Source organism: Macrotis lagotis, chromosome 3 (assembly GCF_037893015.1).
Source record: "Macrotis lagotis isolate mMagLag1 chromosome 3, bilby.v1.9.chrom.fasta, whole genome shotgun sequence".
NCBI classification, from domain to species: domain Eukaryota; kingdom Metazoa; phylum Chordata; class Mammalia; order Peramelemorphia; family Peramelidae; genus Macrotis; species Macrotis lagotis.
In genome coordinates this window covers 93,963,786-93,981,400 of record NC_133660.1, presented here as the reverse complement: position 1 = coordinate 93,981,400, position 17,615 = coordinate 93,963,786, and positions in this window count along the sequence as shown.

Below are 17,615 nucleotides of genomic sequence, written 5' to 3'. Positions count from 1 at the left end.
TCAATCTTTTTGAATCTTTTTGAAAACAATTATAAAACACTTCTCACACAAATTAAATTAGATTTAAATTACTGGGAAAATATCAATTGCTCATGCATAGGTAGAGATAATATAATAAAAATGACAATTCTACCAAAACTAAACTATCTGTTTAGTGCCTTACCAATCAAAATTCCAAAAAATTACTTTAACAAGTTAGAAAAAATTGTAAGCAAATTGATATGGAGAAATAAAAAGTCAAGAATTGTCAGGAGCTTAATGAAAAAAAGGGCAAAAGAAGGTGGCTTCGCCCTACCAGATCTAAAATTATATTATAGAGCATCAGTCATCAAAACTGTTTGGTATTGGCTAAGAAATAGAGTGGTGGACCAGTGGAATAGACTAGGTGTAAAAGCAGGAGATGATCATAGTAAGCTGCTGTTTGATAAACGCAAACAGTCTGGCCATTGGGATAAAAACTCCCTCTTTGATAAAAATTGATGGGAAAATTGGAAGTTAGTATGGAAGAAACTTAGATTAGACCAAAACCTCACACCCTTTACCAAGATAAGATCCAAATGGTTACAGGACTTAGACATAAAAAACAATACTATAAGCAAATTAGAAGATCAAGGACTAGTCTACTTGTCAGATCTATGGAAAGGGGAATAGTTTATGACTAAGGAAGAGTTGGAGAACATCACCAAAAACCAATTAGATTATTTTGATTACATTAAATTAAAAAGCTTTTGCACAGATAAAACCAATGTAACCAAGATCAAAAGAAATGTAGTAAATTGGGAAACAATCTTTACAACTAATGATTCTGACAAAGGACTCATTTCTAAAATACACAGGGAACTGAGTCATATTGTTAAAACAAAAAGCCATTCCCCAGTTGAAAAATGGTCAAAGGATATGCAAAGGCAATTTACAGATGAGGAGATCATAGTAATCCATAGCCATATGAAAAAATGCTCTAAATCATTACTTATTAGAGAAATGCAAATTAAAGCTTCCCTGAGGTACCAACTTACACCTCTCAGATTGGCCAATATGACCAGGAAGGATAATGATCATTGTTGGAAGGAATGTGGGAAATCTGGGACACTATTACACTGTTGGTGGAGCTGTGAACTCATCCAACCCTTCTGGAGAGCTATTTGGAACTATGCCCAAAGGGCAACAAAAATGTGCATACCCTTTGACCCAGCAATAACACTACTGTGTCTATATTCTGAAAAGATGAGGGAAAAGGTAAAAACATTACTTGTACAAAAATATTTATAGCAGCCCTGTTTGTGGTGGCAAAGAATTGGAAATTCAGTAAATGTCCTTCAATTGGGGAATGGCTTAGCAAACTGTGGTATATGTACTTCATGGAACACTATTGTTCTATTAGAAACCAGGAGGGACGGGATTTCAGGGAAACCTGGAGGGATTTGCATGAACTGATGGTGAGTGAGATGAGCAGAACCAGAAAAACACTGTACACCCTAACAGCAACATGGGAGTGATGTTCAACCTTGAAGGACTTGCTCATTCCATCAGTGCAACAATCGGGAACAATTTTGGGCTGTCTGCAAAGGAGAATACCATCTGTATCCAGATAAGGAGCTGCGGAGTTTGAACAAAGTGCAAGGACTATTCCCTTTAATTTAGAAAAAAAAACATATACCTTATTGTCTGATCTTGTAACCTCTTAGAATTCTCTTTAAGGATATGATTTCTCTCTCATCACACCCAATTTGAATCAAGGTACAACATGGAAACAAAGTAAAGACTGAGAGTTCATTCTGTGGGTGGGGGGAGAGGGGAGTGAAGCAAGATTGGGGGGAAAATGTAAAACTCAAATAATGTCTTTAATAAAAATAAATTTAAATTAAAAAAAAACTCTGTACACTCTAATAGCAACATGGGAGTGATGATCAACCTTGATGGACTTGCTCATCCCATCACTGCAACAATCAGGGACAATGTTGGGCTGTCTGCAGTGGAGAATACCATCTGTATCCAGAGAAACAACTGTGGAGTTTGTGAACAAAGACCAAGGACTATAACCTTAAATTTAGAGAAAAAATTATCTTATTGTCTGATCTTGCTGTCTCTTATACTTTATGTTTCTTCCTTAAGGATATGATTTCTCTCTCATCACACTCAATTTGGATCAATGCATACCATGGAAACAATGTAAAGACTGAAAAACTGCCTTCTGTAGGGGGGGGTAAGATTAGGGATTAAAAATTGCAAAATTCAAAATAAATAAAATCTTTAAAAAATAAATTATGGTACATGATTATTATGCAATATTATTGCTCTCTAAGAAACCATAAATGATAGGACTCTAGAGAAGCATGGAATGACTGATGCGCTCTGATGCTGAGTGAAGGGATTAGAGTCAAGAGAACAATGTACACATCAACTACAGGGATGAACAACCTTGATGGAAGCAGCTCCTTTCCACAGTTCAAAGAGCAAGGACAACTGTATTTGATTGGTTATGGACTATATTATCTCCTCCCAGAAGAAGAAAAAAAAAAACAAAATAAAACACACCGAGAAAACCCAACCCTTCTGGAGCTGATGAACATTTTATTTCATATATCTGTTTCCCTTAATTCTAATTCTTCATGGCAAAATTACTAATTTGCAAATTTGTTTAATAAAATATGTATGTATGTAAAATACCCACCTAACTATTCCCTGCTGAGGGGAGAAATGTGGGAAGGGAGCGTGGATGTAAAATTTTTAACTTGGAAAAATGCATGTACAAATGGATGAAAAATAAATAAATAAAATTTTAAAAAACTGAGTGGATCAAAGAAGAAATAATAGAAATAATCAATAATTGTATCCAAGAAAATGATACTAACCAAATAAGATACCAAAATTTATGGGATGCAGAGAAGGCATTTTTGAGAAGAAATGTTATATCTCTAAATAACTATGAATATAATATGAAATAGGAGCTCAATGATTTGGATAAACAACTAAAAAGGCCAGAGGAAGAACAAATTAAAGATCTCCATTTAAATACTAAATTAGAAATTCTGAAAAATCAATGGAGAGATTAAGAAAATTGAAAGTAAGAAAACCATTTTTCTCAGAAATAACACTAGGATTTGGTTTTATGACAAAGTCAATAAAATAGATAAACATTTGGTTAGTCTGATTCAAAAAGAAAAAGAAAAAAGGTAACTGTAGAAAGCTGTGATACTTGAACCAGGCTCCGGAAGGATCTCTGAGACTAATTCCAGGTTTTCACTTGTGATGTGGCCGGAGTAAGAGGCTCTGAGGCCAGCTCCAGGTTTTACTAGTGATGTGGCCCAAGGTTTTGCGTGATTACCTGTGATCCAGGAATATGTACTGCACAGGTATGGCCTAGCCACATACCCTGATAAACAACCAGATCAATCATGACAAACACCTGTGATTCCTATACCTTTACATTATGGAATAACATGGTCTATTGATAAGAATAATAAGTATTGTAAGAATAAAGTGGAGTAGAAACTTGTTTATACTGTAGTTATAGTAAAAATATCCTGGACCTCTGGTCAATGAACAAAGTGGTCTATGGCTCTCCATCTGGTCCAGTTATTTCTCACATCACTGCAAACACACATCTAGGGATGCTGGCATCAAATAACCAAATTACCAATATAGAAAACCAAAAGGGTGAGCTGACTACCAATGAGGAGGAAATTAGAGAGAATTTAGACCTACTTTGCTGAACTGTATTCCAGTAAATTTGACAATCTGAGTGAAATGGATTAAAAGTTAGAAAAATAGGAACTGCCCACATTAACAGAAGAGGAAACAAAATACTTACATAACCTCAGTTCAGAAAAGGAAATTGAAGAAATCATCAATAGACTTGCTAAGAAGAAGTCTTCAGGTCCAGATGCACTTGAAGTGAATTCAACCAAACATTTTTTTTCAACCAAACATTTAAGGAACAATTAATTCCTAAACTATTTTTAAAAAAATAGGAGAACAAAGAGTTTTGAAAAATTCATTTTATGACATCAATATCATGCTGATACCTAAACTAGGAAGAACCAAAACAGAAAATTATATGCCAATCTCCTTAATGACTATTGATGTAAAAATCTTATATAAAATTTTTAACAATGAAACTACAGCATATTATTACTAGGATTACACACTATGATCAGTTAGGATTTATATCAGGTAGGCAGGAATGGTTCAATTTTAGAGAAACACAATATAATTAAATATATTAATAGCAAAAACCACAGAAATCATATGATTATCTCAATAGATGCTGAAAAAGCTTTTGATAAAGTACATCCATTCCTATTAAAAACACCAAATATTTTAGGAAGGAATAGAGTTTTCCATAAAGCAGTAGATTGTCTATCTAAAACTATCAACAAACATTAAATGCAAAGGAAATAAACTCATGGCATTTCTAATAAAATCATGGGGTGAAACAAAGATGCCCATTATCACCATTACTATTCAATATTGTCTTAGGAATGCTGCCTTTAACAATTATAGAAGAAAAAGACATTGAAGGAATCAGGGCAATGAAGAAGCAAAACTTTCACTCTCTGTAGATGATATGATGGTATATTTAAAGAACACAAGAAAATCATCAAAGATCTCCTTGAAAAATTAACAAATTCAACCAAGTAGCAGGATATAAAATAAACACACATAAATCATCAGCATTTCTATATATGAACAACAAAACCCAAGATCATGTGATTGACATTCCATTAAAGAGACATTTCATTTAAAGAAATTATACACATTAAATATTTGAGAATCTGCCTCCCAAGACAAACCCAGAAACAGTATGAACACAATTATAAAGCACTTCTCACCTGAATAAAGTCAAATCTAAATAACTGAAAAATGTCAATTATACAAGGTTAGGTTGGAGTTAATATAATCAAAATGAGAATTCTACCCAAATTAAATTACTTATTCAGTACCGTATAAATCAATTTACCAAATAATTATTTTAGCAATCTAGAAAAAATAGAAATAAAATTAATCTGGAGCAGCAAAACATCAAGAATAGTAAGGAGACATTAAAAAAATGAAAAGAATATTAATCAGATCTAAAATTATACTATAAAGTGACAGTCAACCAAACTGCCTGCTGCTGGTTAAGAAATAGTATAATGGATCAATGGATTAAGATAGGTTCAAAAGAAACCATAGTAAGTTACTATAGCAATCTCCTGTTTGACAAACCCCAAAACAACTTCTAGTATAAGAACTCAGTTTTTTGGTAAAAATTGTTGGGAAAAAAAGGAAAATAGTTTGGCAAAAACTAGGTATATACCTCCATCTCACACCCTATAACAAAATAAGGTCAAAATGCGTACAGAATTTAGACATAAAGGGAGACACCACAGATCAAATAATAGATAAGAAATACTCATTTATCAGATTTATGGAAAAGGGACAAATATATGACCAAAGAAGAATTAGAGTGCAATAGAAACTACAAAGCGAATGATTTGACTACATTAAATTAAAAAGATTTTGCACTAATCAAATCAATGCTCCCAAAATTTGAAGGAAAGCAGAAAGCTGGGAAACAATCTTCAGAAGAAGGTGTTCTGATAAAGGCCTCATTCCTAAAAGATGTAGAAAATTGCATCAACTTTAAAAGATTATGAATCATTCCCCAATTTATAAATGATCAAAGAATATGAATAGAGTTTCCAAATGAAGAAATTATGCTATTTATAATCATATGAAAAGTGTTCCAAATCATTATTTATTGGAAGATTGCAAGTTAAAATATCTTTGATTTATAACCTCACACTTATTAGATTGGCTAAGATGAGAAAAAGGGAAAATGATCACTGTTGGAAAGATTATGGGTGGATTGGAACATTGATGCATTGCTGGTGGAATCATGAACAGATTCATCCTTTCTGGAGAGCAATATGGAACTGCACCCAAAAAGCAATAAAAGTGTTCATATCCTTTGACCAAGAAATTCCAATTGAAGACTTATATCCAGAAGAAATTATAAAAAGTGGGAAAAGTCCCACAAGTTTCAAAATATTCATAGCAGTTCATTTTGTGGTGACAAAGAATTGAAAACTGAAGGGATACCCATCAATTGGGGAATGGCTAAACAAATTATTGTACATGAGTACTATGGAACATTATTGTTCTATAAGAAACTATAATTTTTAATTAATTAATTTATTTATTCATTCTCATTTTGAACAATTTTTTACATTAATAAAATATTCTTGTTTACAAGTAAACAAAATACCCCTCCCCCCATGAATATAGGTAGACTTGCTTGGGCAAAAAAAGTAAAGGGGAGAGAAAAAAAATTAAAATAAAAAAATAATAGCAATAATTGTAGGAATGGTCTGGTGGCACAATGGACAAAGCACCAGCCCTGGAGCCACGAGCACCCGAGCCCATATCCAGCCTCGTAAACCCAAAAATCACACAGCCATGTGACATGCAAGCCACCCAATCCCTACTGCCCTGCAAAAATCAAAAAGAAGAAAAAAAAGACCCAAAATAAAATAAAATAGCAATAATAGTAGGGGTGGCTTGGTGGCAGACAGAGCATTGGCCCCTGAGCCAGGAGCACCTGGGTCCAAGTCCAGCCCCAGACACACAAAGATCACCCTGCTATGTGGCCCCAGGCAGGCCACCCAGCCCCACTTGCCCTGCACCCTCCCCCAAATAAAAATAACAAAAAATGTACTTCAGTCTTTGTTCCAATACCAACAACTCTGTCAGGGGTGGATCACATTCTTTATGATAAGTCCATCACAAAAGTTACTTCCATATTTTTCCAACGTTGCCATTGCTGATCACAACTCCCTCCTTTCTTATTTCTCCACTACCATGTACTATATTTTCTCTTTCCTTTCACTCTGACTCTGCTGAAGGGTCGCTGAGTGGCGCAGCAGACAGATCCCTGGTCCTGGGGCCAAGAAGCCCTGAGCCCCCATACCACCCCTTAGGCCCAGAATCTACCTGGCCCTATGGTCCTGGGCAGGCCTTCCAATCCCAGCCCCCTGCAAGAAGTAAAAAAGAAAATGTGTTATATCTGACTACTCTTCCCCCATGGTCCATCCTCTCCTCCTTTATTCACATCCCCACCCCTTCACCCTGTCCCACCCCGCTTCTTACTCCAGATGTCTATACCCCATTGAGTATATATACTGTTTCCTCTCCTAGCCATCTCTGATGAGAGCAAAGGTTCCCTCATTCCCCCTTGCCTCCCCCCTTCCATATCATTGCAATAGCTCATTGTAATAAAAAATATCTTATTATGTGAAATATCTTGGACTATTCCCCCTCTCCTTTTCTTTCTCCCATTCCATTTCCATTTTTTTCTATTGACTCCATTTTTACACCATATTTTATCTTCGAATTCAGCTTTCTCCTGTGCTTCAAGTATAAAAGCTCCCTCTACCTTCTCTATTAACTGAGAAGTTTCATATGAATATTATCAGTATCATTTTTCTATACATGCAGTTCATCCTCAATAAGTTCCTCATATTTTCCCCCTCTCCTCCTGTATCTGAAGATCAAACCTTTTGTTCAGCTCTGGCCATTCCAAAAGGAACCTTTGAAATTCCCCTGGTTCATAGAAAGTCCATCTTTTTCCCTTGAAGAGGACATTCAGCCTTGCTGGGTATTTCATTCTAGGCTGCATTCTAAGCTCTTTTGCCTTCCAATATATTGTATTCCAAGCCCTATGAGCTTCCAATGTAGTTGCTGCCAAGTCTTGTGTGATCCTGACTGCAGCTCCACAATATTTGAACTGTGTCCTTCTGGATGCTTGTAATATTTTCTCATTGACTTGGGAGTTCTGGAACTTGGCTATAATATTCCTAGGGGCTGGTTTTTTGGGATCTCTTTCTCTGGGGGATCGGTGGTTTCTCTCTGTTTCTATTTTGCCCTCTGCTTCTAGAATATCAGGGCAATTTTCCTGTAGTAATTCTTTGAAAATGATGTCAAGGCTCTTTTCCTGATCATGACTTTCAGGTATTCCAATAATTTTTAAATTATCTTTCCTAAGTCTGTTTTCCATATCAGTTGTTTTTTCAATGAGCTATTTCACATTTTCTTCTAATTTTTCATTTTTTTTTTGGTTTTGAAGTATTGATTCCTGATTTCTGGTAAATTCATCAATCTCCCTGAATTCTATTCTTTGTCTAAAGGATTTGTTCTCCTCAGAGTTTTCTTATCTCTTTTTCTATCTGGCCAATTTTGCTTTTTAAAGCAATCTTTGCCTCAATAACTTTTTGAACTGTTTTATCCATTTGACCTAAGCTGGCTTTTAGCATGCTATTTTCTTCAGCATTTTTTTGGATTTTCTTGACTAAGCTGCTGACTTCATTTTCATGTTTTTCCTGCATCTCTCTCCTTTCTTTTCCCAGTTTTTCTTCCAACTCCCTCATTTGATTTTCAAAGTCTTTTTTGAGCTCTGTCATAGCCTGAACCCAATTTCTGCTTTTCTTGGAGTCTTTAGATGCAGGAGCTTGTGCTTTCTCATCTTCAGACTGAGTATTTTGATCCTTCTTGGGCTCATTTGCAAAATATTTCTCAATAGTCTTCCTTTTGTTTCTCTGCTTGCTCATTTTCCCAGCCTGGGCCTGGTTTTGGGGTGCTTCCTGAGCTTTTGGGACACTCCCAAAAGGGTCTCATTGTGTGAGGCTCTGTCCTCCCTCCTGGTCTGTGAATGAGCATAAGCGCCCCCCTCTGCCACGGGGCTGAGGTGGGGGGGGGCCCTGCTGTTCTATCAGGGGGCCTAGACTTCAATCAGGATCTGAATGTGGTCAGAGCCCCAAAGTCCTGTTCCAGAGGCAGAGGACAGAGCTCTGCAGTCTCTCTTCAGTCCCCTCCCTCAGCTCAATAGGCTCATGCCCTGGAGGCTCCTGCTTACTGGCTCAGCCTGCTTCTGTTTCTAGGTCTGGGCTGCAGAAAGACCCAAGCTGCTTGCTGTGTGCCCTGAGGGCTGGGCTCCACATGCTCGTTCTGGCAGAGATCCCCCCCACTGTTCCCCCACTTTGTGCCCAGTGCTCCCGCTGCTCTGAGCTGTGGTTCCCAGAGCCCTGGGGCTGCCTCCAGGAGGCTGAAGTTCTTTGGCTCTGGTGGCCACCCCTCTGGCAGGCCGCCTCTCAGACCCTGGGGAGCAGAGCCTTTCTGCTCTTTTCCAGGTTACCTTGAGTAGGAAAACTGCCTCACCGGGTCCCTTTGTGGGTTCTGTCTCTCAAAAGTTTAGTTAGAGTCCTTAGCTGATGAGTTTTATCAGAGAGCTCCTGAGAATCGATCCCTTCTTGTCTCCATCTTGGTTCTGCCCCCTCCCCCTGTCATTCAGAAACTATAAATTGTGGGACTCTAGAGAATCATGGAATGAGTTCCAGCATCTGATGCTCAGAGAAGGAAGCAGAACCAGGAGAACAATGTACATATTAACAGTAACATTGTGGGATGTTCAACCTTGATGCAGGCAGCTCCTCTCAGCAGTTCAGAGAGCTAGGACAACTGTATTGGACAGGTTATGGTGAAACTTATCCCCATGCAGAGGAAGGGAAAAAAACCAAACTATCTCATCAAAACTGCCTCCTGATTAAGAAATAGAGTAATGATCCAGTGGTTTAGAACAGGCAAAAAACACAATGACTTTAGTAATTCATTGTTTGACCAATCCAAAGACATTAATTTCTGTGATAAAATCTCACTATTCAACAAAAATCGCTGGGAAAATTGATGAATGCTATGGCAAAAACTAGGTATAGGCACACCTCTCAAATTCTATACCAAAATAAGGTTTTATATCAAAATGTATATAAGGTTTAAACATAAAGGGTGATATCATAGATCAATTAGCACATCAAAAAATACTCCACTTGATCTCAGGAAAGAGGATAAATTTATGACCAAAAATATAAAGAGTACATTATGAATTGCAAAAATGGATGATTTTGACTACATTAAATTAAAAAGGTTTTATACTAATAAAAGCAATGCAACCATTTTTAGAAGATAAAATGAAAAATGAGAAACAATTTTCATAGCTAGGAATTCTGACAAAATTCTCATTTCTAACATATATAGAGAATTGCATCAAATTTATACACTTCCAATTCATTCCCCAATTCATAAATGATCAAAGGATATGAACAGGTAGTTTTCAAAAGTAAAAAAAATAGAGGTATATATAATCATAAGAAAAATGTTACAAATTATTAATGAATAGAGAAATGCAAATTAATATAATTATGAGGCTTCTCTTTATACCTATCAGATTGGATACGATATCAGAAAGGAAAAATGATCACTGCTTGAGAGGTTGTGTGAGGATTGGGACATTGATGCATTGCTAGTGGAGTTGTGAATAGATACAACCTTTCTGGAGAGCAATATGGAACTATGCCCAAAGAGCAATAAAATTGATCATACCCTTCAACCCAGAAATACCAATACTAGGCCTTTATCCAGAAAAAATCATAAAAAAAATGGGAAAAACTCCACATGTTCAAAAATATTTATAGCAGTTCTTTTTATAGAGGCAAACAGTTAGACATTTAGGGGATGACCATCAATTGGGGAATGGCTGAACAAATTATGGTATATAAATCTTATAGAGTATTATTGCTCCATACAAAATTATGAAGCATCAGATATTAGAGAAGTATGGAAAGAATTACATAAACTGATGTTGAGTGAATGGAATAGAACCAAGAGAACTTTGCTACATTAACAGCAACATTGTAAGCTGATCAACTATGGTGGATGCAGCTCTTCTCAGCAGTTCAGACATAGGACAAGCCTGAGATTTCTGTTATGAGCAATGTTATGCAAATTACAATGAAAAATAAACCCACAGAATCTGCATGAACACTAGTCACTTTTTTAACAAGTTCTCTTCTTTTTCCTTCCTATCCCATGATTTTCTTTCTTTTCCTTTAGTTGTAATTCCTCACACATGAAATAATTAATATGTAAACATGTTAAGCATATATGTACATGTACAAGATTCACTAGACTGCTGTTGAAGTGAGAGGAGTATGAAGAGAGGTGGAAGAAATGCAAGTGGATAAATGTTGAAAAATTTTCATAACATGCAATTTAAAAGGTAAAATGAATTATCAATCAAAAAAAAGAAAAAGAATGTCTAGCCTCTTTTTTTGGTCATGGCTTTCTGATAGTCCAGCAATTTTTTTTTTTTGGTTTTTGCAAGGCAATGGGGTTAAGTGACTTGCCCAAGGTCACACAGCTAGGCAATTATTAAATGTCTGAGATCGGATTTGAACTCAGGTCCTTCCTGATGCCAAGGCCTATGCTCCATCCACTATGCCACCTAGCTGCCCCTTAGTCCAGTAATTTATTAAATTAACTCTCCTGAACCTGTTTTACAGGTAAATTGTTTTTCTAAGGAGATATTCATATTTTCTTCCATTTATTTCATTCTTTTGATTTTGTTTTATTTTTTTTTTTTGATTTCTCACAAAGTCAACAGCTTCCCTTGGCTACATTCTGTATTTTAAGGGATTATTTTCTTCAATGTGCTGTTGTATCTCCTTTCCCACTAGGTCAGTTCTTTTTTGAGGCATTCTTCTTCTCCTTGACTTTTTTGATCCTTTCCCATCAGATCCAGCCTGGTTTTTAAGATTTCATTTTCATCAGTATTTTTTGTATCTTCTTCACCAAACTGTTGACTCAGTTTTCATGATTTTCCTGTATCACTCTCGTTTCTCTTTCCAATTTTTCTTCTACCTCCTTTACTTGATTTTCAAACTCCTTTTTGAGCTCTTCTATGTCCTGAGGCCAATTGATATTATTTCCTAGAGGTTTGAGATGCAGAAGCTTTGATGATTTTTTTCTTATGAGTGTATATTTTGATCTTATATATAACTAACAAAACTGGTATAGTTGGATTTATTTTTTCTGTTGTTTGCTCATTTCCTCAATCTATGACTTGTTTGTTAAGATGGGGCTCTGCTTCCAGAATGGGAAACACACATTCCCATGTTTTGCAACTGTTTTCAGCGATACCTTCAAGTACCTGCAAGTTTTCAGTTCCTCCAAGGTCTTCCAGCTATTTATGACTATTTTTCTACTCTATGCTCTGATCTGTGAATGGCCACAAGCACTCCTTTCTGCCCTGAAACTGTGAGGATGGTCCCTGCTGCATTGCCATAGTAAATTCTATTGTTTTTTCTGCTCCTCCTCTTGGTACTGGGACCCCAGATTAAGAGCCAGACTCGAGTGTGGACAAAGCAACAGAGTCCTGCTTCAGTGATAGCAAAGAGACGATCTCTTTGTCCTCCTTGACCCCTTTAAACTCCTTGGCCTGAGAGTTCATGAAGCATCTGCCTCTGCTGATTCAATGACTTCCTATGCCTGCTGCCGGTCTGCTAGGGTTAGTCTGCACTGCTGAGGCCTGGGTTGGACTGGATTCCACTCTCACCCTGATGCTGCAGACCCTTCCTGCTAACCTTCCAAATTATCCTTGGCAATTTCTGGGCTGAGTCTGGAAGTGCCACCACTTCCACTCACCCAGTCTCCCTGCAATCTGTTACTAGATGACTGAAGCCAGTTTGCTCCTACATGACTCCGACTGCACTGCGGGTCCTTTCTAACTCTGGTGCAACAGACCATCCTGTCAATCTTTCAAGCTGTCTTGGACTAGGATATTGTTTTAATCAGTCTTCTGTGGATTCTGCCACTCTAGAATTTAGAGTCATTATTTAAAAGTATTTGAAGTGGTTTGAGAGAAGAACTTGAGTGAATTCCTCCCTGCCTTTACTCTGCCATCTTGGTTCTGCTCCTATCTATGACTTTTTTTTTTTTTTAGTTTTTGCAAGGCAATGGGGTTAAGTGGCTTACCCAAGGCCACACGGCTAGGTAATTATTAAGTGTCTGAGGCCGGATTTGAACTCAGGTACTCCTGACTCCAAGGCCAGTGCTCTATCCACTGCACCACCTAGCTGCCCCTTATCTATGACTTTTAATAGTATGTATGATGATTACTAAATCACCTAATCTTTCAGTGCTCCAGTAAATTCTCTAAATGACAAATTACAGAGGAATAGCATCTCAATAAGAATAGACATATTTTGTACAACAGAAGTTTAAGCAACAGAGTAAAAATCAATTAATTTAAAAAATCAAAATTTACAAGTTTAATTTCTTTACACTTTCATTGCTTTTACTGTAGAACAGGGCCCACTATAGTTTAAGGCCCCCACAATCATTGGGTAGGGCATTGTTAAGGGATTCACAGGTGGGACTCAAAATTCAATGAAACAAGTTGGTTTTTGGGGGTGAATTAATTAAATGTTTGACCAAATATAGAGGTTAATTCATAAGTTGAAAATTTTGCATGACTCACAAATGAGGTTATATACAAATGGTCCTTATCAGAAAAAAAGGTCGGTCCCCACTCCTGCAGTTGACAATTGCCCACCATATTTTAAAGATTTAAAGGTTGATAATGTGATGTTATTTTTTATAATCAAAGTAAAAAAGGTAAAGAATTTATTAAAACATGCTAGTACTTTGATGAATCTATGATCTCAGTAATATTGCATCTCCATTAGGAGAGATGTTAGACACCCTAATAACTACTCTTGACAATATTTTTGTTTATATTTTTCCAGAAATTCTTTAATGAGTAGATACTATAGAATTTCATCTTCATCTGTTAAGTGTAATCAAAGAAATGCTCACAGTGTTTATAGTTCAATCATATGTCATATAACTAACATTTCTCCCTTTTCATTCATATGTGTCTTGAGTGAAATCTTTGGAAAATTTCCTATAGTCAGGTCATCATTGGCAGTAGGGCAGTCAAGTATCTATACAACAAGCTCACTTAAAGCTACATTTCTCCTGAGATTTTTGTATTCCATGGAGCACAACTATATAAATTACAAGAGAATATTGGCATTAATAACATAGACTTTTGCAGCAGGGAGCATTTTGGATAAAATAAAGCACTGTAAAATTTTTTAAATGCAAACTAGTTCTCTATTCTTCTTATTAATTGTAGGATCAGTTAATTCTTCACCAGAAGTATGTATCCAAGATGCACATAATAATGTACTAATGCAGTATATATACACAGAGATTTTTGGTATTAATGAGGCTAGCAATAATACATCAATAATGCCTTTGAGAAAGTCTTTAGCTATTTAATAACTACCTTCTAAACATTCTGCTAAGACTTGGGGAAGCCAAAACATCAAAGATTTCCTTAAGTTTAAAAGCACACCATATAATGAGGGTGACAATACAAAAACCATTATGTGCAAGAAAAATATACATAGAATAAATGAGAATTAATCACCAGTGGAAATGCATCAGGATTAGGAAAGACTTCCCATAGAACTGGGGTGGAGAAACTGTTTTTGGACAAAAACCAAAACCCAAAAATTAGCCTGCTCTATTTGGTTAATTAATTCACCATTTTAAAGCTACTAGATTTATTGAGTTTTGTGTCCCATCTTGGTTGCCTTGGCAGTTCAAGAACAAATGATTTCATGGGCCTAATATGACCCGCAGGCTGGATGTTCCCTGTCCCTGCGACAGAAGATGAGATTTTACTTGGAACTGAAAGGTATCCTGTAAACCTCGAAGGTAGAGACATGGAATAAGAAAAGTCCAGGAATGGAAGACAGTCAGTAAAATTGTTTGGAATTAAGAGATGAATTGACTTGTTTAATGAATAACAAGGATGTCATTGTATTCAGACTGAAGACTACATGGAAGGAGTCTTAAAGTACAAGTGTATTGGAAAGAAGTTAAGGGAAATTATGAAGGACCACAAAAGCTAAGCAGAGAGTCTTATATTGGATCCTCTGTCAGACCATGATGATTAGGGAATTTTTTTCTTCTACCACAGTAAATTTTAAATCTTAAGACATTTTATAAAATTATTAGATTCAAAATAATTGAAGAATTAATAAAATACTTCATTTCTATTCCTCTGCCATTATAATTTCTCTGGACCAATCAAGAGGAGGATTTATTCTCTTTCGTAAATAACTCTGCTAAGGTAGATCTAAAAATTTCCCTTGATAATCCATTCCCATAGTTAATAACACTGACAAGGAAATCATGCTTTGGTTATTTAAAAGTTACTTGTGGTATGACAAATCCATTGCCCCTTATTGTATCCTTTGTGAGATAAGAGCAGCTGGTCACCATCATTCTGAATAATAACCTTCCAGGTAACTGAAATTCCATTACTAAACCTTTCCTTGGTCAATAAAAGAATTTATCTATAAATAGAGTTGCCTATTTGGACCTGTTGTGCTATTTAAAAAAAACAAACTATAAAACAGCTTTAAAAAACTAGTAAATTTGCTACAGATCAGATGTAAAAAAATAAATTTCTGTCATAATGATCATATTGGCTGATCTAAATTGTCATATCTCTCCCCAAGTCACCTAAAGTTATCCACCTACTGTTTCTCTCAGTATATAATAGCAATTCCTTTATTACTAAGAAAGACAAGTTTGTCCATCAGGAGCTCCCAGCTCCCTCCCTACTGTATACTTCAAATTCCTTTATATATTCACACCTATTCTTTTTTTTCTCCCATACCAGTAACAATGGTACCTTTCTCTTCCTTAACAAGGACAATCCTCCTTTGTGCACTTAGCCCCACATATTTATAAACAGATCTATATGATATATCTATCTATCTATCTATCTATCTATCTATCTATCTATCTGTCTGTCTGTCTATCCAGCTACCTTCCTGCCCAAGAACCTTCATTGGTTCTCTATTTTATCTAGGATGAAATAAAAACTGGGCAATTATGATTCTTTATGATCTGACTTTGGTCAAACTTTCCAGGTTCATTTCCCATTACTTCCACCAAAATTGATCGGCTGTTTTTCAAACTCAGAATTCCATGTCCCATTTTACTGCATTTAAGTATATTTTCCACATGCCTAAAATGCCCTTCCCCTACCACTTCTGCTTCTTTTAATTCTTAATTTCTTTTAAGACTGAACATATCTGCCTTCAGAAAGGCCTTTCTCATCTTTAAACTGCCTCTGTCTCTTTAAATGATCACATATTACTTATCTGTTTATTTGTATCCTCTTATTAAAAAGTGTAAACTCTTTCAGAAAAAAAGACTTTAATTTTTATATCCCTAGAGCCTTACATATAACAAGTGATAAATAAATATTTGTGAATGAGACTTTTCCTTTGATTGGAAACACAGAAAATCCACTGGAAAATTATAGAATAAGTATAGAACCTTACAGCTGTACAAACAGTGCCAAAATTGATCAAAGTATAACAGTAAAGGACAATTTCTGGATCTTTGGAAGCTGGTTAAAAATCAATTTGATTCACTTGCATGTGGTTGAAATAGGACAAAATTCTTGTACTGACAGGTTATACTTATACTAAGTCTTTACTATATACAAGATATTTTGCTAACCATGGGAATATAAAGACAGAAATGAACCTGGAAATGACTTCAAAGAACTCAACATTGACAGTCTTCTACATGAAAAAGATTGGGGGGTGGGTTGCAACAAATATTCATATAATACAAGATATATTATGAAAAGAATAAAAGAAAGATCCTGACGAAGTGCCCTAAAAAAATTAGAAGTTGGAGAGAAAACTTCTATCAATAGATAGGAAGAGGGGGAACCAGGAAAGGCTACACATGAGTTTAGTATTGAAAGAAAGGGAAGATGCTGACAGGCAGTGATGAAGATGGAGAAGAATCTAAATTTGGAACCTAAATTGTGCATAGAATTATCAACTGGAAATAACTTGCCCAATATACACTATAATTGATAGTACAGTTTATTTGAAACAGAGATTAAATGGGTAGACAGTGGTATAAAATAAATTCAGTGCTATTTTTTTGTAACCAGATTATATAAGGTCTTGAATTATACACAAGGTTTGTATTTTGTCCTAGAGGCAAGATGATGTTTGTGAATTTCTGTCCACCTTTTTACTTACCATTTTCTTTCTCAACTTCTCTTCACCCTATCCTAGTACATTATCTTCTCCCCTTTGCTCTTATTCTTCATTGTAGCCACACCTCTTAAAGTCCCTGCTCTATTTTTTTCACCTCACCTTCCAAAACTTAAGCTATATTCTTCTAAAAGTCCTTCCTCCACCTTTGCTCCCAGTTTTCTTACTCCCCAATATTCCCAAGAGTTCTAAATCTCTTCATATGTATACAGATTTTCCTCTTCAACCCAGATGATATTTAGGTTCCAGTATTAGCAGCTCTTCACCCTCACCTGCTTCCTCTATATCAGTTCTTCATTTCCTGTCACATTTTATGAGATAATTTGGTCCTTTTCACCTTTTCTAATCCAATTTTATTTTTTTAGAATTTCCTCCATCATATAAAACTAAAGGATACAAATATTTTAATAATAATTTGAATAAACATTTAAATATCTGTCCTATAGAAAAGTTATATTGGCATTTATATAAAGCCTGGATTAAAGAGGAGACAACATGATAATGAAATAATTGTAAAAATCTTAGTTAAGTGATCAAGAAGATGACGAGAGTTGGATATATACAAAATATGATCAATTTAGAATTGCTTTATCAACTACAGTAAATGAGACTATAAGTCCTTTGAGGACAGGAACTCTCTTT